The 25,304-nt window shown below is 39.8% G+C and overlaps 1 long non-coding RNA gene across 1 annotated transcript in view; it reads left to right on the top strand.

Moving 5' to 3' along the window:
- Positions 1–22,681, top strand: part of LOC136790378 (uncharacterized) — a 35,000-nt gene extending 12,319 nt beyond the window's left edge. The window contains exons 2-3 of the long non-coding RNA XR_010830229.1: positions 3,018–3,129; positions 21,692–22,681. This is a non-coding gene — a long non-coding RNA (uncharacterized lncRNA). The remainder of the gene's footprint in view (positions 1–3,017; positions 3,130–21,691) is intronic.
- The last annotated feature ends 2,623 nt before the right edge of the window (positions 22,682–25,304 follow it).

The following is a 25,304-nucleotide window of genomic DNA, read 5'->3' as shown; positions in this document are numbered from 1 at the left end:
AAAGAAATTAATGGAGCCCATAAACCACAGGACTCCCAACCATAAAGTCCTGCAGTTAATACCTTATTTTGTGCATGTTGAAGTGCTATCCTGATGTGTATTCTTAGTAAATTAAAACGGGATTTTACGGATCACATGCAAATAAAGCAGTCGCTGCTCCTCTGCAGCTTGTAGGCCCAACTACTTTGGTGTTAAATGGGTTCAATCCATATATGAGCAAGTGATAGAGTGATGGCAGGATTTCAATTTTTTTTGCCTTGGTGGTCTTTTCCAGTGTTTCTTGGATAACCACTTACCAATTATCCCTCCAGTATTGTTGCTGAGGGCGCTGCCTCTGACAGATCTGCCTGTGTACTGCAAGCTTTCATGGAATTGCCAAAATTACTTCATTCACCATTTGAGCTTTCCTTCACTCAATTTAGGAAAGATAAAGGCATCTGTGTTCTCGTCTGCATATATACATACAGAATTTTTCATTATTTCTAACAAGGAATCCTATTTTTTTGGACTAGCTTTCAAAAAGTCTTCTTTCAGACCTTAAGGCAACTAAAATTGTAGATATAAACTGACAGAAACCAACATGTTTTTCCAAATTAAAGCATAACGAAATGCTATTTTTTGTTTTACATTAGCTTCTTAACCTTTATATATCTTATAATTTCACTAAGCCTAAAAGGCTTAGCACCTACTAAGGCTTCTGTCAGTGATTTCACTCAGAGCAATTCCTTATGCTCCATGTATAGTTGCAGTAATTGTTATATACATTTGTGTCAGATATCGTGTACCTTGTCTCACGTAAGAAACAGGCTCTGTTTTTAAAATATAGTAATATGCAAAGCAATGTTTTGTCATAGTATTTGAACACAGGCATGTAAACTGCTCCTTTCTCTCCGCCATAACACAGAACCTCTCCTCATTGCTTTAAAAGTCCTAAGAGGGACTTCTGCTAATAGCTTCCTGAAAAAAAAGGGATAGGAGGAGCATGATCCCAAATCCATGAATAAGGAGCTAACATATGTTGTACCTACTCTACAAAGTAGACCTATAAGGTTAACATAAATTTTAATTATTGCTTTTTGGCTGTGATCTAAGACTGTTGATATTACTAGCAGTCAAGCTCCTAGTATCTGAGTATAAAGTAGCACTTTTTTCTTTAACAGTACCGATTTTTTTAAGCCAAACAGAAACTTTGGTTCTGCTTCCTTTAAAAACCAATCTGGCTCCATACCTATGGATGGCTTTCTCAAGTGACTGCCTTGTGAGAAGTGGCCAGAGTATTAGTGCGGTAATGAGCTGTGTGCCTCAGGCTTTGTAGGCAGTTGTTCAACTATGCAAGTCTCTCAGTTTTCCATTTCCAAAATCATAAAGAAAGAAGAGAAGGCAACAATGGCTGTTGCTCCAAATTTACACCGTTTAGACAAGATAAGACAGCTTCTTGTTTTATTTTAGGCTGTTTACCTGTGTTTAGGATGGCACATGGTGGTGGGAGAAAAGGTTTGTGATAAGTTACATTCTTCATAGAACAAGGCAAAAAAATCTTTTTTTTCTTATTTGCAATTTGTGCTCATGTCTTATTGGCAAAAGCCCATCTCTGTGATGTTACGCAACTACATATTTCTAGTGCTTACACTGCTGAATGCTGGGTAGAGGACTCACCAAATCAGTCATCTATAAAGATACTTGGCAATCACTAAAAATCAGAATAGAACCCCCAGAGGGTGAACATGCTCCAATTTAGATTAATATTTCATATTAAGAAACACATTCCTGTTCTATTTTGGTTTTCAGGATGCCAAAGAACATGTTCTGGGCATGATTCGTACTGAAACCCCCCCAAAATCCATTTTTTTTCCTATCCCATAAACCTGCTAATCATTTATAGATAAGATCGTTACAGTAAGCTCAAATTAGAGTGCAGGATCTAAATCTTTGTATCATTAGTCAATCATTTATGAAAATATTTTTTAAAGATCTGTCATAAATACCATCAATTCTACCAGTGTGTCCTTGTTTTCTTTGTTTTTTCTTTTTAAAAAAATGCCATTGAAAAGGAAGGTTAAATAAAAGCCAATTATTTATAGACATAAAACTACTTTCTAAACAATGCTTATCGCACAAGAAAAATTCCAGAAAACTGATTTTTGATAATTATGTAAAAGTCAACTTGCGCAGAGCTCCCTGCAAATATCTCCCCCAGTCTGTGGAACAACAGAAATGATTAAGTGGCTAAAGAGACTTTGCTGTGAAAAACTCAGTAACTTTGGTCTAAGCAATATATATACGCATGCACACACATGCACAAACTCAAGCACAAGGAGAGGGATGTCCAGCATTTGTGGTTTTATCCTGTGTTTGAGATAGAAATCTCTGATTTAATTTATTGGCAGTACTAGCCTAAATTTTTGAAAGAGGCTGATTAGCCTGATTCAAGGCACTTAAGATTTTTAGAGGGAAGTTCATTTTGAAAATTAAGCTCTTTCTTCATCAGAGCCACCTTTTCAAAGTGCAAACACCTAAAAGCCATCTGCATCGGGTATTAAAAATACAGTCTGTGACTGAAATCTCTGATGCATACAGACCGGAATTTTAGCATAGCATAGGAGACAAATAATGCACTATAGGCACTTTGATACCACAGAGAATTAGCAAAATACCATTAAAATATTACAAATACAAAAATAATTTGTCATCTGAAATCCAGCTAAAATGAAAATGTAGCTGTAAAAAGCCTACTAAAGTAATCCTTTGCCTCATTTTAAAGTGGCTCTTAATAATTAAGGTTCTCTGAAAGATCTTTAGATTAAAAAAAAAAAAAAGAAAGAGGAGAGAGTAGTTTTACCCAATCAGTACCTATACAACTATTTTTTCCATCGTCTCCTCTTGATTCATGCACTTTCTGTCCATTAAACAGAACTTCTTCCCGTCTTCTTATTTCTATTCAGCAGCTGAAACCAAAACAAAATCAGAGCATACAAAACGAATAATATATAGTGAGTTTCCATTCTTCTGTTCTCCAGGCCACGGCGTTCCTGACAGCACGTGGCGGCACGGCCTGGCCCTATCAGCTGCTGCAAACTAACAGCTCAGCCGCCGCTAAGGAATACTGGCTGTTTCCATACCTCTGCACAGGTATTTTTTGGGAAGAGGGGCTTACGCATGTCTCCTGCGTCTTTGTTCTTAACTAGCTTGCTGCCTGCCTGGTCTGGTGATTCTGTGCCTGTTGCGGGCTCTCAGTGCCACGAGCACTGCCTTCATCCCAAGGCTGAAGCAGCAAGGCTGAAGCAGCAGCAACTCTACTTTCCCTTCTTCTGTACCAGTGGACAGAAAGCTTTTCACATGAAGATAGCTGATGCTATGAAGGATGCTTTTAAGAGAAGTATTGAACAAAGAGCGACGTTCTGTGCCTTTCTCCAAATACTACAGTATTAGTGCAGCACTGAAGGTTAATTTTCATACAGTTCCTGTGTAAAAATTGTGCACTGTTTGGAGGATAAAAGCCAAAGTCTGATCTCACTGATGTCAGATGAGATACCCCAGTGATGAATGTGGTTTTTGGCTTCCCAGGCAGCCATCAGAGTCAATGTGTTTCTAATAAGATGGAGACTCAGAAGGGACCAGGTGCTCTATTAGTTTAAATTGTTAGGGTAGCAGGAGTTGTGTAGGTTAGTAGATGGAAAATGCTTTCTGCCTTCCCTAAACTCGTGCTTCTGGTCCAGTTTGGACTGGCTGAGGCTCTGACTGAGGCTTCCTTTATAAGTCCTTTATGTAGTAATAATAAAGCAAATACTTGATGCTGTATGCTTGTGAGAGACCTTAGTTTCAGCACTTTAATTTCTTGGTTATTTTGTTTTTGAGCAGAATTCTACGTGTCCCCCTCTAGGTAATTATTTTTCTTGTATTTTCAAAGCAGCTCTTATGCCTGCTATTTACATAAATCTTTAGTTCAAAGGTAGCTGACATTCATTAAGCATACTGCTGTACAAAATTCTTCATGCAAGCTAAACACAAAACCTGTGGCTTGATAATAAAGCTGTAATGGAACAAAATGTTATATTGCAAAATGAAGGTTACGCAAAGCTTCACCTACACTGGAGTAATTTCAGACCACAGAGCTGTAAAGAGGCTGGCAAACAGTGGAGTGAATGCTCCTGTTGGAGAGAGCCCCATCACAGCTTGCAGTCACTCCAGGAGCGCTTCTGGCAGCAGCTCAGCACCCCGAGGAGCACTTCTGGGGTGTCCACAACATCACCTTTGTGGCGCTGGACTCTTTTTCCAGAACAGGGGAGCTGCTCACCAGTAGCTGCACTGCATCAGGATACCCTGTGTACCTGCAGCTTGGCACAGCCATGTGTATTTTTCTGCTCTAACAGCACCTGCAGCAGCGTTCAGTGCCTCCACCCCCTCACCTGCCCTCCCGAGAAGCAAGGCTATGCTTGTTAGCAGTGCTATGGCCCCAAGCCTCTCCTGCCTTCATAAATCCTGCACATTTTCAGGGACCCAGGAGAGAGATGTTGAGGAGAAAGTTGCAAGTACACCCACAGATAACAGAGCTTGAAAAAATTCCAGTTACCAGTAATGTCTTTTTTTTTCTTTGAGTGCTAATCTGAGCACATGTTTACAAAGTATGTGACTGCATGCAGTACCGCCAACATACCACGGCACAACTGGAGAAGTGCCTTGGTGTCCCTTAAATCGATCAAGACCGAAGGACTCTTTTTCTCAGGACAGAGCAGTCTCATGCCTGAAAGTATCCATATTTGCGTAGTGCAATTAAAAAGGGTGAATGAAGTCCAGATGGCAGCTCTGCAATTGCAGAGATGAAAACCTCCTACAGGGGAGGTCACTAGTACCATCTGAGCTGTGATGGAGGTTCAGATCATACTGTGCTGCTCTGCCTTACAGGGGCTTAACAGGTTTTAACATCATCTGTGACCACTGAGACCATCTGTGTGGAGGTGACTGACCCTTTATGAGCCTTCAGCCACAAATTTCAAAAGATGGGAAAAAAATCTGCATATTTCATCCTGTCAAGATTTTTTTTTTCCAAGACTAATTTTTCAGCTAGGATGGAAGCTGGACTTCCTCTCAGAGAGATGCCCAGGAGGAGTCCTAAGCATGCCTTAGTCAGGGAAAAAAAAAGGCTATTTTCACTGCGATGAAGGAGGGAGCTCAGCGCTGACCTATTGGGGAGTTAGGAACAGGTTCATTTCCTTGAAGGGCTAGGACTGATATCTGGTAGAGACCCTCACTAACACGTCTGTGAATTGTCCGGTAGTGGAGCAAGAAAGGTCAGAACAGCCTCTTGCTCTGAGAACCTCTTTTCTTAGTAAAAAGATCCACTGACTTATGTCCTGAACTGATGGCACTGCTCTTCAGCCCCACCTGACCACACGTTAGGTGGTTTCACAGTAAAAATGCACCCAGCAGCACATGAGGTCAAGTTAGCTTTGTAAGGATACGTAAGTATTATCCTTTCTACCACCAACTAAAACATTTTCCATGTGAGGTGCTCGTGTGGTCCACAGATGAGAACTGGCTGACCTCAGTGCCACCACGTATGAGGTGCTGCTCCCTGAGAGTGCAGGTCTTGGACCTGAACGGAGGAGGTCTGGTGGCAAGGCCAGGCCCAGGGCACGCTGCCCATGTGGTAGGAGAGGACGAGGAGGGTGAGTGGACTGACTGCCTGTGCGGCAGCCTGGCTCCTATTGTCTGGAAGAAGACCACGATGCGTCTGTGAACCACAATGTGTGTGTAAAAACCACGTACTGGAAAAAGAGGGTACTTTCCCAGGAAAGAAACAAGCTAACTTGTATGACAAATTAGCAGCATCCACCACACTAACAGATACAGTGCTTTCCTTTTGTAGGCTACTTCAAGTCTACTTGAAATGTTGTTCCTCTTAATTAGTTCTACATCATGAAAGAGAAATGAGCCGCCTTCCAAAACAGTCAGTTTTGATGCCAAAAATAAAAAATCAAAAAAAAATGGGCAAAAGGAGGACTAATGCATATGTTTTTCTTGGGGCAGCATAGTAATATTTTCCAGTCCACAAGTGTTAAGAGTGAAATCAAGCAGGTATTTATTTTGCACATGCTATATTGAATTCACCCCTTGCAGAAGTGGGAGCACTGGCTGGGGCAGAGAAGTTGCTGTGTCTGCCAGTTGTGTGCGCCAGCTGGTGCAAAGGGAGAGAGCACGGGGGATTGCCTGGTAAAGAAAAACCTCCATTCAGGGGCTGCATTGCTGTGAATGTAATCAGCAGCCACCACTTTGTGGGAGCAGCCCAGCAGAGCAGGCTGCTTGAGAAGTTTTCGTTTTCATCTTTTTCTTACCACAACATGCAATCAGCTATCAGCGATGTTAACCCAATCGTAGCACATTGGGTTGTTATAACAGTGTAGCAATACTGAAAAAAAGCTCAATAAGAGAAAAACAAGGTTAAAATATTTTATTATGTTCATAGAGCTAAGAATATGAAAATGTTGGTTTGTTTTACCTCTGCTGCTTAATACTGAGATAAAGTCAGACAACATATCAGTGTGCAGACATTCAGCATTGGATGTACAAGTGTTAGAGTCAGCACTTAAGAAACTGCCTGCAAAGACTGTGGTCAACATATTACAGTCAATGCAGGCTTGTATTTATTTATTTTCCTGATCTATGTATATTTACTATTTAGAAACAAAGAACTGAGACACTAGAATGAAATCAGTCAGTGGCAGAAAAGAGTCTTCCAGTCCCAAAACTTGGAACTGAAAATAGATATTCCTAATTCCAAGTTAGTATACAAAGCATGAGGCTGTTTTCCTCCCTTTGCTTCTGAACAGAAGGAAAGTAGGAAATAATTTCAGTTTTTCATGTGATATACAGCTTGATAAATCCTAGGAACAGAGAACCCATATATTGAACGAGCTTCAAACCCCATCTTACTGAAAAATACAACAGCAATTTCCTTCTCATGATAACCAATTTTCTGAAGGAACTGATTTTTAGATATGGCTCACAGAGGACATACATGAAATTAATAAAAGAAATTAAAATTACTTTGTGTATCTCAAGTGGCTACTTATGGGCATGGAGAACACAAGAATAAGAATAAGAGAGCATTAATTAGTTTTACTCCATAAAATACTATTTGCTTTGGCAACAGAGTTTCTATTCTTTTAATATCTTAGAATCATTTCTCTTTAGCTGTATTTTTATTACATCTGTACATGAACGTTACTATACACTGCTGTACACTTTGCAGCTCTTCTAATTTCATACTTGCATATAAATTCTAATGTCTTTTAATGATTTGAAAATGTGTTACAGTATTAATATTCCATGATTACATACAACTGTGGGCTTTGAAAGGTGTTTTTTTTTTTGTTGTTGTTGTTGTTGTTTTTTCTCCTAGTACAATTTGATTCTCTGTAAATGCAAGTTGAAATTGTTCGGTCCATTGAAGCCAAGCAGCTGAAAATCACAAAAATAAAAATAAAAGGGCCAAGCCTTGTGAACAACACTGTTATTAACTTCAGTTGAAAGACTTTATATAGAATGGTATATTTTCCCTGTGGAAAAGGGTAATATGATTAAAATTTGGGAGGAACGAAGGCCTAAATCAGAAGAAAAACATCTACCCTGATACATCTTCTTACTCAGTATGTTTTTATCTATCACACTACCAACACATTATAAAATGGGACAAATTCACTTGCACTTCCTGATGGACCTGGTATGAAGTAAGGAAAGCCTGTCCAATATAAATGTCCAGGAAAGAGCTTACAGAAAGCAATGTCTCTGTGCTGAATGGTGTTACAGGGGTTAGGGTGCCAAAGATTTCAGAAGTAGCTGAGGTTGAAAACAAGTGCATCTGGAGATGTTTAAGGGAGAGGTCAGCTACAGGTTTCCAGATGGCTGAAAAAACGAGCTGCAGTAGAGAGCATAAGAGCTAGCAGGAGACATCATCTAAATTAATCAATCACAACCCTGTTAAAGTTCAAGTTTAAGTTGGAGAAGGTGTTCAGTTCAGGGCTGGTTCCCAATTTATTGAAATGGCTCTCAAACTTTAAGCTGCAAACAACAGATATTGCTCTTAGGCTTTCTTAAAATCACAGAGATGACTGTATGTCATGATCACACAAGCACTCTCTGTTGAGGAAAAACAATTGTCCATTTGTCCAGCTCATGCGAATAGGGTCAGGGTTGTTCAACACCTGCTTTAGAAAAACACGCTCAACAGTTACCACATTTTGCTGCAACAGGTGCTGAACACATCTAACCTTGGGCATGCTAGAAGGGCAGCTGTTTTCAACGCTATCTGATGGGAGGAGGAAGCTCTGGCATGTTTATTAGCAGTAGTTGTACCGTGGTTACATCTCCTCATTCTTCTGGAAGTGAGTAGCTGACAGCTATAGTTTGCAATTGCAGTCTCTTCAGAGGAACTTTCCTCAGCCTAAAATCTTTATGTTCCTTCAAGATGGGTAAATGAGGCTGATATTTGTCAGTACTCGTGGAAAACAATTCCTAAAACTATCTGAGAAAACGGTCCTTCATATGAAATAGCAAAAGTTAGATCTTGTTTTGTAGCATGACACTCTAACCTATAGTGGCACAGTGCTGTAAATTGCTTAGTTCCATAAGAAACAAGTCATAAAAAAGACAAAAAGGTTGTGAATAAGATCACTGAATTACAATTAAATGCTGTTACAACCAAATAGCTCATGTACAACTTCATAAACACTTCAGCTGGTGCTCTTAAATTTCCAGATATATTTACTTTACTCCTCTAAAGCACATTAAAGAAAAAGCGTTCTTTGTTGTCTGGAACTATTTTGAATCTTTAGCAGTTCACTTAACACATCATAGTGGCTGTCATAGGCTTTCCTAAAACACCAGAGAAAAAATGCATACCTCAGGAGAGGAATAAATCTCTTACAAGGTATTAGTGTAATTAAGTAGGTCACCCTACAAAGGTGAAGTCCCTGTTAGTATCACTGGATTTCAGTCCTGATTCAGCAAAGTTCTTAAGCAAGTTCCACCAAAATCCATATGCACATACAGACGCCAGTTCTTTTCTGAGTCATGTTCTTTAATTGTTCTGGTTCAGGTGGATTTTGCCTTTCACTTCCTGATGGAGAGTCAGCCCTACAGCACGTGACAGAGCCAGATGTCCAAACATAAATTATAATTGTGTCTTTCAAGTTTATTACTCTTCTTCTCCTGACTTGTCTCAGTGTAAACCCATCCTATCCCAAACATGCCCGCTCGAGAGTTGCATTCAAACCCTTGTATCCTGTGGCAAATCTGCAAGAAAGCAGAACGGTGAGGTTAGCATTTTCAAACCTGTGGATGTTCACAGAAAGCACACAGAAGGGCTGAGATTGGAAGGAACTGCCTGTCTAGTTCCAGCCCTACCAGCTAGAGCTGAAGCAGGTTGCTCAGGCTCGTGTCCAGTTGGGTTTTGAATTATCTCCAAGGGCAGAGAGACTCCACAGCCTGCATCAGCAACCTGCTCCTGTGTTTCACACTTACAATTAAAAAAAAAAAAAAAAAAAAACAACTTTTTCTAATGTTTAAATGGAATTTCCTGTATTTCAACACGTGCCCATTGTGTTTTTTCCTTCCATGGGGCACCACTGAGAAGTCTGGCTCTGTTTTCTTTCCTCCCCACCATCATAGGGTTACTCACACTGAGAAGACCCCCCCTGAGCCTTCCCTTCTCCAGGCTGAACAGCCCAGCCGTCAGCCTCTCCCCGTTCGTTGCTGCAGGAATTGTGATTAGGTTCCCGCTGTCCTCTAGGAGGACGGATGTTTGCCTGAGGGGCCTGCCCTGGAAGCAGGTGGCAGTCCTGCTGAGAAAGGTTTCAGTGAAAGCTCCTGGCGTGTGGAGGCAGGCTCTCGGGGGAAGCAGCTCCTTTTTTCCAAGGAAAGCTAATTTAGGATATGGACTACGTCATCCTACAAGAGGCATTCTAGGAGTGGCCACCTGAGGCAGAACTTATGATCTGTCTTTTATGGTGAATTTTTCTCGTAGGGGTTTTTGTCTGTGTGTTTCAGTCATGGTGGTAGTGGTGGTGATAGTGGTGGTTTTCTTTTTTTTTAATTAAAGACAAACACCAAGAAGATGATGAGCCAATAATTTTCACATTGTAGGAGAGCACTAGAAGATTGAACTGTCTTTCAGGTACAGAACTGAATACTGAAAGATAGTTTGCAAAGTATGTCTGTCTGAATTATTATTCTGAAGCATATCGTTTCAGTAAAAGCTTTGGAAACAAAGCACAGATAAATGGAAGCAAGTTTTGTGCAGCACACAAAGCACAGCCCATCAGAAGAACTGGTTTGTATACTACAGTTTTAGCTCTTAGATTTGAAGGTGTCCACTTCTCTGGCTCATGACAGCCCTTCGATGGAGGCTTACAGACAACACAAGACATTCCCTCTACATTCAGACTTTAGGTCTTCCCTGGCCCATGGCAGATCTTTATTTGCTACTTGTCATTGCTTAATCCATTTTATATTGGGGAAATTTTGAAAACAGGGAGGCAGTCTGGCTTTGTCATTAGACATTAAATTAATTTGCCTGCCTGGTACTACACTACAAAAACCAGGATGCTTCCTTTAGCTTTCTGTGTTCTCACTCCTCTTGGACATAGCAGGGGGATTGGTGTTTCTGATGCCCCTGAGGCAGGAATAGCCTGACATGAAAGATACATCCCAAAGGACTGAATAAACAAACCAGATGGTCAAAGGAGCTGACAGACCAGCTGTCAATGCATAGAAGCCAGTGAAGGAGAAGGGATGTGAACTCCTCACTAGGCTGCAGAGTTCTCATAGCTGTTCAGATAAGCAAACTCTTTCCTTTTCTGATCCTAAAGATGAATTCATAACTACTTAGATGCAAATGCAAGCATTTTATGTTTTAGTCATTCCAGCAATGGCTGAAGACCAGTTTTACCATCATGCAAATAAGCAATCCCTCCTAGGCATGCAGTTTTCAACTTTCTGCTCTCCCAGCACCTCAGAGCCACTGTTCAGGTAGCAGCGATGTGTTTGCAAAGTGCTTTGTGGGCTGGAAGTGGCCCAGTGACAAGAGGGATCTCATGCAGTTGCAGTTGCATGTTCCAGTTGAGGAATGTGCCTTTTGATGGGCCTGTTCCTAGAAAGACCTCACAAAGCTGAGTGGACAAAAAAAAGGTCTAATTAGCTTCAGCATTAAAAAAATAATAATAATTAAAAAAAGTGAAGTAATTCATCTTAGAAAAATAGTCTAAAGTGTGCTTGTAGGATGCTGAGCTTGAAATTGGCAGGTACAGCTCAGGGAAGAGATCTTGCAGACATCACTGGCAATACTCTGAAATCATCACTTTAAGATACAATATCAGTCCCAGAGTATGCACACACACACACACACAAACAAGTCAAGTATCATCAGAAAGGGCATTGAGAACGTAACAGAAAGCACCATTTTGCTGCAGTACAAAATCTTGTACTCACGTCTTGGGTACTGTGTGCAGTTTGATCTCACATTGCAAAAGTCAGAGTAACATTTGAAAAGGTGCAGAAAAAGATGAGAAATTATGGAGATTCTCAAGCAGCTGCATTGCAAGGAGAGACTTAAAGGTCTAAGTCTTTGATTTTGAGTGGGGAATGATCAGTTAGAAATGTGAAGGCATTCAATTAGGTGGATGTGGAGCTGTTAACTCACCAAATCCCTCAGTATAAAACTAGGTGTCACCCATTAAAACTAGTAGGAAATGGGTTTAAAACAGGTGGAGGTATATGTTTTTTCACACAGCAGGCAGTCAAGTTCTGACATTTGTTGCCACAAATTTTGGAGGCAGACAGCAGATGCTAAAAGGAATTGGAAGTGCCTGGAAAACCAGGCAGGAATTGCTTAACCGGTGACTGCGGACACAGGAGCAGTAGTAGGGGGATCGTGGCCAACAGTGCAAGCTCTCCCAGTTATCATTTCCTGCGGCCGCTGGTGGGGGCAGAATACTGGTCCAGCACAGTAGGGTATATCTTATATTCTTATTTTCAATACTGAGCTCTGCTGAGATGTAATTCGCATTTGCTTCCCAGCATCGCGTACAGGAGCCGGCTGGTCTGCAGATTACAGATCAGTAGATCAGATCCTAATACTTCTGGCGTGCGGGGTCACAGAGTGGCAGAAAGACTGCAACAGCGTGTAGTAAGTCCATGAGAATCTCAGGCAACATCTGGAGAGCGTGACACGTGGTCGAATGATTAAGTCATCTGCTCCACAGCACTCCTGGCTGTTTAAGGACTTCTGTCAGAGGAAAGCATTGAGAACATCAGGATGATAGACAGTAATAACGAAAAATGTAAATTATTCCTTCTGATTCCTTCTGTTCCTCTTTTGGCTCCTACTACAGGACTTGCTGAGAGTAGGATTACGGGAGGCCATGAACAAGCTTAAAATCTGTGCACTACTTAACCACCTCCTATTTTGTATGTGGGAAGGAAGTGGCCTAAATCTGACCCATCTAATATATATAATATATTCCACAGCATGTAATGTTATGACAGCTTAAGTAGATATACGAGCGCTGAATTGGTAACTCGTTCAAATCAAAATTGGTATGCCTCCTATCTCAGTATTGCAAGTTCTGGTTTTATTCAGATAATTGTGTTTATTTTTTCTTTTCCAACAAGATAATTGTGTGTATTACTTCAGCCTGTGGTATTTGTTAATCTTGTCCACGTCCACGTTTTTTCTAATGCACTTCCATGAAATTTTAGATACAGATATCATCTGTGCTGGTAATGGGGAATGTAGGCACTTGACAGGAGTAGAGGGTTGAGAATCTGTTTTGCCTGCCTCACAGAGATGTTGCTTAGGGTCAGAATTTTTCCCCCCTAAGTACAACACTACATGGACTGTGTGAGCACATCACAAATGGGCTGGTCTTTCTGATGTGCCTGTTCAGAACATTCCTTTTCTACAAATGAGGAGTTAAGGCACTGAGAAATTTGTGCTTTGTGAGAAGTCAGCGACAGAGATGAGCTGGAGTGCCTTAACCACAAAGCTGCTGTAGGCCAGTTGAAATGACGGGCCGTGGGGCGAGTCTTTTGTGAGTCTGACGTGATCACAGAGCACTTGCAGGGACACTGTCTAATGGAAAAGGATGACTATTCTCTTTGACATTTAGTCTCCTCTAATAATGATAATATTTGGCACACATCAGATACTTTCCTTGCAACTGTTCAAAGCCCTTTGGCGTGCCTGTAATACAGGTAAGTGGTATAATGGGAATTAAAGCACTGGGAATCTGCACAGATACAAGGGGGGAGAGGATAGGTTGGTCATTAGGAGAGCTTTCTTTCAATAGATCCCATAAGCGTGAACCACCAGGCATTTGCTTTAGTCACATGAATATTCATGACTTGCATTTTCTTCAGTGCTCCTCTCTCATCACCTTCTTCTCTTTTTGTGTCTTTCTGTCTTTCTTTCCGCAACATCGTTTTTTCTTTGTCCAGCTTGGCTTGTTGTTGTTGATGGCTCAGCCTCTAAGTCTTAAATCGTTCTGCACCCCCTATAATGTCTATTCTAGCTCTTGAGCCCCTGCTTGTGCACTGACTCTCTGGAAAAACTGTATTAGCACTCAAGAACAGGACTCTCATACTTACACAGAGAAAAAAATGAGAGAATCGGGAGTGTCTCTCGATCATGCTTTATTCATGTGGAAGTCTCACAGGCACGTAGTTGTTGGCATTGCTCACAGACAATAAATTAACAGCTTGGAAAGCTTGGAGCTTCCCTCATCCCGTCACCTTGTCCTCGAACCTGAGATCAGCAAGAATCATGAGCAAATGTGCTTCCAAGTAGTCTATTCTCATATCAATTCATGTTCTGCAGCAGTGCTGTGGTCTCTGTATTTTTTAACTTTTTTTTTTTGGGGGGGGGGCAAGAGGGGATTACTTGAAGTATGTTGTGTATATCTCTCTGGAAATTACACCTTACCTTTTTAAAGGACCATTAGAAAGACAGGTCAACAATTACAAAAAAGACACAAAAGGCTAGGGAAGTGGACTTTTAGCTCTGCCAGTTGCTATCTTGATGGATTAGTGAGAAGATAAAAGATATGAGCATGCTTTTTAGTACTTAATCCCAAAACATGAGTTCAGTTGCTTAAAGGAAACTCTGTCTAGATATAGTCATTGCCTTCCCTGTCTCTCCTGGATCTCATTTCATTGCCCTTTTTTCTCTTGCCTCTCATGTTTAGTCTCTCCTTTGCCATTGGTATTACCACTCTTCCCAGAATCTGGTAGATGCTCCCAAGGAAGTCTTCCGAGAAGCCTGGCAAGGAAGGCAAGGTTCAAGAGCCATTCTGCAACATATTTAAAACAAATTTCAACAAGCCACTGAAGGATCCTTTCACTCATATGTTTTAGCTTTGGAAGCTCAATCAGCTAGTTGTTTGGGTTGCTAGTACTCACAGAAGCAATGAAAGTGATTAAAATAAGAAAAAAAAAAAAAAAAATTTTATAAAGCAGATGTTGTTAGAGATTTCTGGAAACAAACAATCCTGCAGTTTCCCAAACCCATGAGAAGAGGAGTGGCTGAAGGAACCTTGCTCATTCACAGACTCTACTTGTGCGTGCAATTTTCTGCTGATGTGAACGACAGAGATAGGGTTATGTATGTCTGTCCTTCCTATTTGGTGGCTTGTGTTAGATAGGTCTATAAACCAGATTCGTATCAGTTTTAATTTTTTTTAAACATTCTAAGGATTTCCTAATGCAGCTTATGGTAAGGCAGGATGAGTTATTTTGGCAACAGGCTAAGTCAGGTATACAATAATTCTGGTCATGCAGTCCTTATGCAGGTGAGTATATTTTCTAACCTGCAGTACTGGACACTGGAAAAGGTTGCCTTGCCTTTGCAAGCAATCCGTCAAATCCTTGTCTGCATTTTTAGACACTCAGTGTCAATACAGACATAAAGCTGAGCAGTTTAATGATTGCAAATGAAGAGGTGCAGTTGCTCAATTTCCTTTTTCTGTCAACACAAAAATGACAGAACAAGGCCAATGGGAACACATTACACATGCACATAGTTGTAGCAAAGAACGTAGCACACTAATTAATATATTTCTCATACATTTGAAATTTTATACCCCTTACTAGATAATTCAGTAGTCTTTGATTAGGAAAGCCTGGAACCAAACCCCACCAAAAAACACAAGAAGAACTGGGAAATCCCCTATGAAAGGATGCAAAACTGAAGAGGATAAATTATAACTTAAGACAGAGAACATTCTGCTCTCTCTGAGGATTTGTGAAGAAGGGCAAATGAATAAATCATAGAATCAATCATGGAATCATAGAATGGCCTGGGTTGAAAAGGACCTTAAAGATCATCTAGTTTCAACCCCCCTGCTCTGGGCAGGGTTGCCAACGTCTAGAGCAGGCTGCCCAGAGCCGCATCCAGCCTGGCCTTGAAATGTGAAGGGGTAAATAAATGCCTTAGTCTGCTCCACTATTGGGGTTATCCTTAAACTAAGCTAGGCTACTCTGTAGCCTCAAAACCACAGTAAAAGATGTATTCTGACATGATGGGGAGTTAGAAAACTGGGTAAGACAAGAGACATTAAGCATCTGCACAGGGACAAATGACTTGCACTTGGATGTTGTCTTGGTACATGGTATTTTGCACCGGGAGATGCTGGTTTGTTAGGATCCCCTTGGGAAAGACAATCCGACTCTATAAATTATTGCTTAAAATGCCATTTATCAGAGCTAATGCTATAAAGAGGAGGATAGTGTAAGTAATATTATCTCAATTCACATGCTGGGAACATTAGCTGTGCAGTATTGACCAGGCCTCCAGTCAGGGCACAGCACACTGCATAGATCCTAGTCATAGAAAGGTGTCCCCATTTAGGTCATTCAAGCTCTTACTTGTATTTCATAAAAGAAAAAAAGTTCTATTCATCATTTCTACTGTCAAATAAAAGGATGTTCACATGAGAACTTGTTACTGCAGTTTTAGATATAGGCAAGGCCACGCAGGTGGCATCATCACCAGCTCCAAGCAGGAGCTGCCTGCCGGCCTCTCTTCTAAAAGTAGCCAGCCGCATCTATTCTGCATGCAAGGGGCACGTGCAGCATCTGAGCCTGCTCACCAGCAACTCGATGTGCAGTGGTCTTCTCGTTAGGATCACTGCACCTGTGGAGGAACTTTGAAGGACCCTTAGGTTATGAATACAAGTGACAGGGTAGTCCAGCCTTCTCAGGTATGCTCAGTCGTAGCTGGGCAACTCAGGAATATGAAGTGTATTTTCTGTGATGTGTTTTCTGTCTGCATAAAACATGTAGCAGTGTGCCCCTGTGCCACCACCTGTGGTACTGGTGCTGCCAAGACTTATAACAAGGGAAGCCGAGAAAAGTCCTCAAAGGGGGCCTTGGGTTGTGCTCCACGGTCTGACAGAAAAAGACCATGATGTTGCTCTTTGAAAAAGAGATAGGTTGGCTGAACTTCGTGTCTTGGAAGAATATCAAAACAGGTTTTAAAAATGTCTTTGTAAATACTAGAACTCTGCAGGATGATAAGTGAATACCAGAACAAATTTAGACTGAACATCCCTGGGGGTATTTAAGAGACACATGGACATAGAACTAAGGGACATGGTTTGGTGATGGGACTCAGTAGGTCAGGTGGATGGTTGGACTTGATGATCCTGAAGATCTGTTCCAACCTAGATGATTCAGTGATTCTAGAACAAGTTACATCACGCTAATCTAACTTCCTTCTGTAAATCGGCTATTGGCCTTGTGGATACTGGAGAAATAGTAAACGGTAAGCCACATGGGGATGTATGGTAAAGCAAATCTAATACATGGTGAATGGAAAACTGGTCAGAAAATTGTACTCAAAAGATAGTTATTAATGCCTGTCTGTCAAAATACATGATTATAACAAATACATCTTTAGAAACAACTTTTTGTGAATCAGCATTTATGTGGTTTTTACTAGTGCCTTGGATGACTAAAAAAATATTTTAATAATAAAATACTAAATAAATAACTTCTGTTTCAGTAAAGACAAACACAAAGTAGTACACTTTAAAATAATTACTTGCAGGTTTGAAAGATGGAGAACAAACAGCTAGATGGCGTTTGTGAGCGAAAGGGCAAGGAGATTTAGATCATAATGAAGGATGCGATAACGTGTTCAAGACATACCTTTGAATTGTGCATCGTAATTCTCCCAGCTAGCTCTGGCAAAACCTCATCTGGAACATCATGCTCAGGTCGGGCTGCCCATTTTAAGAAAGCTATGAACCAGAGCAAAGCAGCAAAGATGATGAGAAGTCTAGAGAATCTGACCTGAGACTGAAAGGATGAGGATTGTTTAGTCTAGGGAAAAGGGATCTGAGGGTAGACACAAGAGCAGCCTTTAAGTACCTTCAGACTGCTGTGAAAAGCGTAGAAAGGAATTGCTCTTCATGTTTATTGGTGATCAAGAAAAAATATAATGTGCTTAAACTGCAGCAGGGGAAATTCAGTTCAAACATGAGGAAAGACTTCCCAACTTCAAGATGATTAAACACTGGAATAGATCGCTCATCAGATACAATAGTTTGGGGCCCTTTGATGCTCTTCCAGCCTTCTTGCATGGCACAAAGAATCCCTCCCCAGCAGTTCAGTTTAGGAAATGTTTTGTTTAAGTGGAAATGAGAAATGCTAGAAGGCGAGGTGTGGAGACAAGCTCATAACTTGGATTAGATGGAGTTGGGTCAGATGAAAAGTTAGTGCAGAAAGGGTAAGGCTCTGTGAACTAATGGGGTCATTTAGGGGTAGAGGAGAAGAAAACAGACCTAAATGAGGTTTTGGTGGGGTGTGAGCCCCAGCATAACTCCAAGTAAGGAGTAGATGGCCCACTTTGTTTGGTAATTAAGCAACTACCAGAGAAACTCACTGAAACTGCAAATATAACTAAAAAGATAACTTGACTTTTCTAAAGTTGTCATCACCCAAACAATGCAATTTCAATGTGTCATGAGACATTTAGTAAAAGCATCTTCAAATATCCACCATTTGATCAGGTGGCTGTCAATGGTGAGTGACATTGTAAATGCCAATTGCAACATGTTTCTCGAACTTGTTTGATAGAAAAGCTGCAAAAAGATTTTACCCAAAAAATGGTGTTTAAAGAACCAAGGACAGGCTTTTTGAAAATTCTTTCCTTTTGCAGTGCTTACAACATATATGCTAGTCTGCATGCTGACTGCATATGTTGGCTTGCAGTTCTGAAAGATTAATCTTCCATTATCCAGTATATTGTTGGGCCTCTGTGGAAATTCATGCTTTCTACAGTTGGCTGACAAAGCAATCTTCTCCTTCAGGATTCAGTATTTTGTGCCGCATTGTGCTAACCACAGCTGTCCAATGCCACGTGGTAATTCTGGTTTAAAAGTTTTACTTGAATTGCATTAGTGGAATATTTTAGGGACATTCCTAACAGAATCTTACACTTCATAAACTTCCTGGGAAAGTTTGGTTTCTGTGTAATTATTGATAGGGCATTACTACTAGCATACTATTTCATTTATATAAGCAAACTGATAATAGAATATTAGACAAAATTATAGTGGAAAGTTACAGCTATGGCTAAGTGGAACAGTTACAGTGTTTTACTCAAACCCAGGCAATCACAAAATATCCCTCTTGGATGAACATCATGATTCTCAAACTGTATTTCTGTGACTAAAACCAAAAGACCCAAATTAACAGGAATGGAGTTTAGACCTGACTGATGGTAGGTAAGTAACCTATATTGCAAATTAATATTTAAAAGCTTATATTCAAGATTTATTGATGTGCACTAACTGTACCTAGAAAATTCCATTTAAAACCACGTCCCTTTATCCTTGCCTATGCGTGTTTGCACAGCCAGAATAAGTTTCTGTCTCAAAGGGTTTCCAAATTAAACATATAAGAAAGAAAAGGGATGGAAGTGCACAGAGAAATGAGCATGTTCAAGATTCTGTAGGCAGGAAGTTGGAAATATTATCAGTAGTATTTCTGAGTCCCAGTCCAGTGACTCAGTAAAGCATATTACCTAAAAAATCTAAGTTTAACTTACAAATACTCCTTACAGGTCTAACTGTGCCTGGCTTGCTCATGATATTTGTGTTATTGATTTCAGAAGACTACTGATATTAATGGGATGAAGACAATTTAGATTTTAGAAATTTTAGAAATTTTAGAAAATTTTAGATTTTCTAGTCTTTCATTTTTTCAGACTGTTGATATCCTTTCTTTATTCAGTAGACAGATGAGCAGATGTCCCCCATAAAGATATCTCATGAATGTAGTAAGCCTTCATGAGACTCTCCCCACTTCCATCTTGCTGTGTTCTCCCTTTACAGTGCCTATCTTGTATAAGTACGCATATCAAGCCTTTGCTGACACAAAGAATATATCTCTCCTTTCTTACAGAAGTCCTTTCGGTATTGCTGTTTCCCTGCAAATAGTCCTTTTCCATTTTCAGTGTGATTCATTCCTGTTGAATTCAATGTGTTTCAGATTATGTTTCCCCAAATGTATTTGTTTGTAAGATATGTTTGCTTTCCAGTTGATTTCCACTCATTTAGTTGTGATACTAGTTGTGATACTATCCAGTGTAGATTTGTCTACACTGTTATTTGTATCTCCTACCAAATCAGAATCATATAGTAGCCTTTCACCACAGTCTACAGTGGGGATTTTTTAATCCTTAAGCAGGAAACATTATAGTTTAGATATCTGGTCACAATGCAATTGCACTTCAACTTTGCCTTCCTCTTCCTCTCTCTTCTCTCTTTTCTTCTTGTTATTCATCTTCTTCAAAAAGCCACAAACATACAGACATCACTCTGCATATTAAAAAAAATCATGTCTTAATCCAAACAGTGTACTGATACTAGTCATGGCGTTTTAAAGTAAGATTACCTGACACTAATCTGTTCCACCAAGGTTTACTGTATCTCCATTTATTTTAATTCACGTATTGGCTTGTCAGTCACAAGTTGTGCATGAACCCTTTATATTCTTGCAGCCCTGAAAGAATCACTTTGTTTCTGAGTTCTCTGATGGAATTGAGCACCTAAACCTGTGCTCTGCACAGATTCATACATAGTTCATGAAATCCTCAGCAGAATCATCAATATTTGTCTTCCTTTGAAATACAGCCACTTAAACACTGTGTAGGGTGACTTACATTAAGTACCCACTACTCAGAGTTTCACCCATAAAATCTGAAGGAGCTTCTGTAAAGCTTTTACAGTGCTATGGAAAGGAAAAATTCTTCTTTAGTGAGACAATAATCGTTTGTTAAACCGCTACTCATTTATTTGGTATTTGTTGCCCATAACTTTATCTCTTGTGAATCCTGTGGCAACTGGAAAGTAGAAAGTTGAATTACAAGATCGTAATAAGTGTATTTGCTGTTACTGTGACAAGTCCCAATTCACAGTACTTGTACTAAAGAGAAAGATGGTTTTGTATTTAAAGGTAAGAGTTGAAGTCAGACAATCTGGGATTGACTGATGACTCAATCATGCACTCCTTTAAAGCTCAGTGACATCTCCCTCAGAACCTGATTCTGCCACCTACACATTAAATAGCACTGTTATTCTGGCAGTGGTGGTAGCTCTGTTAGAGGCTGCTTAAGGGCTTGTTAACATGGGTTGTCTGGCAGCACAAAGATTCTTTAGATAAGACCGAAGAAACTAGTTAAGAATAAGCACTAAAGAGAAGATGGAATTTTGTGCTATGGGACACATTTGTGTTGTTGAAGCAAAGTGTGCTTTCAGGTTGAATTAGTTCACACAGATCTGTCTTGGACCTCATACACAATGCAGCAGAAAAAGATGCTAGTGGTCAAACGTGGTCTTCCACATCTCTGAACATTAAGGTTCATCTATTTTGGCATTTTAGTGTAAAGCAGGAATACACTTCTGAAATGGATATCCTGACAGTCTAAACTTGTGCACTTTGGCTTGCGTCATGCAGAAGGTCTGGAGTATTCAAAACAGCATCCTTCCTTAAAGATGAAACATAGCAGGGAGATTCTCCAAAAGCACACTTAATGCATTCTAACTGCTAAAAAACTTTCAGTCCATGGGATCAGACTAGTGCTAGTCTAAAGTAAATGTCCTAAAACCCACAATATGGAAGTGGGGTCCTCTGTAATGTTTCATTTTGCAGATTCACTCCGATCCGATTGCACTGCTTGCTAATTAAGACACAGGCAATAATACACTTGCTCCGTAATTGAGAGGGTTTTGCGACTGCTAATGCATTAAAAGAAAATAGTATAGGGATGACTTTATCAATGATGGAACTACAGATTTCACTGGCATTATGCCTGGAATGATAATTAACTAATGGCATCACAAAATGTGTGAATTTGGATCAAATCATTAATGCAGGCAAAGCTGATCAAAAATGACAGCTCTTAAATTGCATATCATGTCAAGAAGGTGAAATAAGTATCTTCCAGTCATTTATTAACTAGTATTTGTAAATTCAGTTATGTAGAAATTTGTATTAGATAGAAAGCATATAAATCTTACAAATTCTATTGTGGGAGTCACAAAATCACTGGTAAATGAACATGTTTACTGAAGAAGAAACTGTTTAGACTTCAGTTTTATAAATCCCGGTCATGACATTATTCATTCTTCCCTAGGAAGAAAGGTCCTGAATGCAGTGTACCGAGGTTTGATCAAACAAGTGACGACTGGATTAGGAGCGGATTTACAAGGAAGTTTTCAGCCTTACAGTGAAGTGGCATGGAGGACGGTAAGAGTATGTCCAGTAGATCTAGGTCAGTTCAGGGTCCAGTTCCTTTGTCTCTCAGATACGTGGTCAAGAAATATGGCATAGGAAACTTGCTGTACAGCATTTGGCATCTTAGCAAGGAAGGTAGCTTTAAACAAGCTTCACACCTTCCAGTGACACCCCAGAGGCTGGAGAAGTGTTTGGTTTAATTTAGACAGCGTTGTCTGTAATTTCCTAAGCACTGCATGGGGTTTCATTGCCTTTAAATGTATTCCTTCTGACTTCAGAGTGCTTCTTGAGCTTGAAAAGGGGTCCTAGAGTGAAAGTTTTATGGCCTCCTTTCTATATTGCTCAGGCAGTCCTCACTGAGGCAAACTCAGAAATTTTAGTCTGTTTATACCATCTGGCACTTTTGTTTGTCCTGAACCTTCCATTAGAAAACCTTAGCTCCTAAACATAAAGCTTTGACCATATTAAAAGACCTCTAGTATTTTGACTAGATTGCTTATGCCCTTATGGAGCAGCATTAGAGGATGTGATAGAGAATGATCATCTTTCTATGCAATCTTTCCAGCATTGTTTAATGAAGCCTATGGGGAAGGTTTTTGGTCTTAGATTTTTATTTATTTATGTATTTATTTTCCTTCGTTTCTGTAATAGTCTTTAGAAAATCCTGTCAGTTCTCTGTCTTCTTACATTTTATGACTTTTCCACAAGTACTTCATCAAATGAGGAAAAAATAATTCCTGGGTTTTGGTTTTTAGGTTCTTTAGAACTGTGTAGAACTACACAAGGATATTCCACTTGACCTCATAGAAAACTCATAAAAGTTTAAATTTAATTGTTACCTAAAATTAGAAATCATCTGAAAAAAAAAATACTAAAAGATGACTTACTGTTAGTACCGCATCCTGTCTTCCTGAATGCTTCTACTGCCCAACAGTTCCAGTGCCTTGCTCTCCCTCTCGACTGGCCTATAATTCTCTGTTATATATATATATATATATAAAGGCTTTTCTGTCATTTTTCTGTGGTTTTTCTCTCTTTCTCAAGCACCTCCTCCAGCTTTCAGCACAGTATGGAAAGCTCCAGATCAGATCCTGCTTTCAGTTATACCACAGAGATAGGATTATGGCCTTCTCACCCTTTTCTATTCACAACTTTGTGTTTCAGTGCAGAAACATGCTGGGTCCTATGCACTATTACCCTGCACCACATTCAGTCATTTCTACTGGTGCAAGCAGCAGTGTGACCTGGTGGAGTTTTACAGACAGTGTGTTTTCACTTTGGATCACAGTTACTAACATTGCAAAGGGCAAAAAGCAAAGATAAGTTGGGCCTATTGTACCGAGTTCTCTCACTTACATGGCATGTGATCACACCTAAATGTCAGATACAAGACATATATGGGATACATTTTCACAGAATATTAGAACCCACCTCAGGCATGAAATGTCCTTTCTGCCCTTGTGTTTTGTAAAATAAGCCCCTTGCAAATGCAAATAGGATGGCAGTAAATGAGATAATTCAGCAAAACCTGATTCATTACATTGAAAATGCATACTCTCTTCCCTCCTGCAATATATTCCAATGTTTAAATCAAGCTTCATGTTTCTTTTAAATAGTCTTTACATTTGTCTCAATGCAAAAGTTATTCCAAAGTTTGAAAATATCCTCTGTCATATTATTTATGAACTCAAAATATTTTTCCAGGACCATACATTATTTCTAAGCTTGTTTCCCCAGGAGTCCCATTATTAAATGAACTTTAAAGCTATGGTTGGAAGGTGAATTTAATACCAGTCATATAAGATATAAAGTTCCAGTCCCGCAAACACATCTGTGTCTAGCTTTAAGCCAATGAGTTTTTCTACAGAATTCAGTGGAAGTATTCCCACTAAAGTTAAGTACATCTATTAAGTGTTTGGAGGCCTGGATCTGAAAGTACCACAGTAATATCATAAGTAAATATTTGTACAGCCTTTCCTTTCTCTAAATGTTTAATTTTCTGAGCATCTTTAGGATTCCTAGCTAAGAAGTCTGTTTTGCAATATTAAAAAATCTGGAGCAAACCAAAAGCTAGAATTCTGCAGACCTTGCCAATTTTGATTTACATGAGCACCAAAAATTCTGGCTGCTTCAGGTTCTGATTTGCATCCCTGCTTCAACTTAATACAGACAGAGAAAATTTAGTAACTTCAGCTAGAGCATTATGAAATATAGATGTGTTTATTTTGGTTTTGATTGAAACCAGAAACAGGACAAATAGCTGCTTATTTGGAAATTCTTAAAGGTAGGTCAAATTTAGAAAAAATAAGTTTGTTTTGGAGAGGACAATATTTCCAACTTGTCTAGGCTTAAAAAAAAAAAAAAAAAAAAAAAGACCTTAACTGAAAACATTTAAATTCTTCTTTAGACAGAAATTTGAAGTTACGTAAGTGTAAACACAGTTTCACACCTTTTAAAGTGTGTTTATTATCACAAGCCCACATTTTAGTTGTAACTCACACTTGGTTTTAAATATGACCTATTTTTCTTATCAGAGCCACAGAGAGACAGGAGGAAGGAAAAGGAGTATTCCACAAGCACACATTTCACAGGCACACAAACAAAACACCAGCTTTGCTTTGTAAGATTCATTTTCAGATGGAACTATAGCATGTTGCATGGTCAGTAGGTTTAGAAATATGTATTCTTTTATCATATTCCATGTCCCCTTGTATTCTGACTGCACGCAAGTGATGGCTGCAGCCTGCCACCATTAGAGATTGAGAGGCTGCCAGAAGTGTACAGAAGACATACAATGCGTGACAAGTGAAAGTAAGTACTGTTTGCCACTGTCCCAGCTACATTCCTGTGTAGGTCAGTACCCACTTCTGTGGAAGGTGCTTTGCAAATACAGAGGTGAACCAACCGTACCTCACATGGGGCGTATAGAAGGTCCACAGATCTACAGGAATATCCTGTCACATGCCACACAGAGGGGGGAGTGAGGGTCTGTTGCTAACACAAAAGTGTCAAGACAAATGTAGCATTTTGCACATTTTGGGAAGGGGGGAGCATAGCTGTGGCAAAGGAAGCAACTTATTTTGGAATGAATGCCGTCCTGATGCCAACAGGATGTGTTTGTATATATGTAGAGTCTACCGACAAGTGTCACTGTCGGTGAGTGGAAGTTAGCTGCACCCGTCTGGACAGGAGGCACTGATCACCATCAGGGACCAGAGAGGTCATTACAGAAGGAACTCCACCTCAGTCTGATTTGCTGAGCATAACTGATGGGTGAATATTAGGAAGTGGTAGAATATTAATGCAAGAATTACCCATTAAAAGTTGAATGGGCTTTGCAGTATAAACTTTTGAACGTTTACAGTATTTCATTTGTTGTCTTTATTTTTAAGCCAACTTGCACTTCAGCTCAACATATAATCTCTCCAGAATATCTTGGGAATCAATAATAATGCTGATATTTTAAGTGACAGTAAGAAAGTTAAACAAAACATAAGCATACTGGAAGTACT

This window comes from Anser cygnoides, chromosome 3 (genome assembly GCF_040182565.1).
Source record: "Anser cygnoides isolate HZ-2024a breed goose chromosome 3, Taihu_goose_T2T_genome, whole genome shotgun sequence".
NCBI classification, from domain to species: Eukaryota; Metazoa; Chordata; class Aves; order Anseriformes; family Anatidae; genus Anser; species Anser cygnoides.
This window is presented reverse-complemented; position numbering and strand designations above follow the sequence as displayed.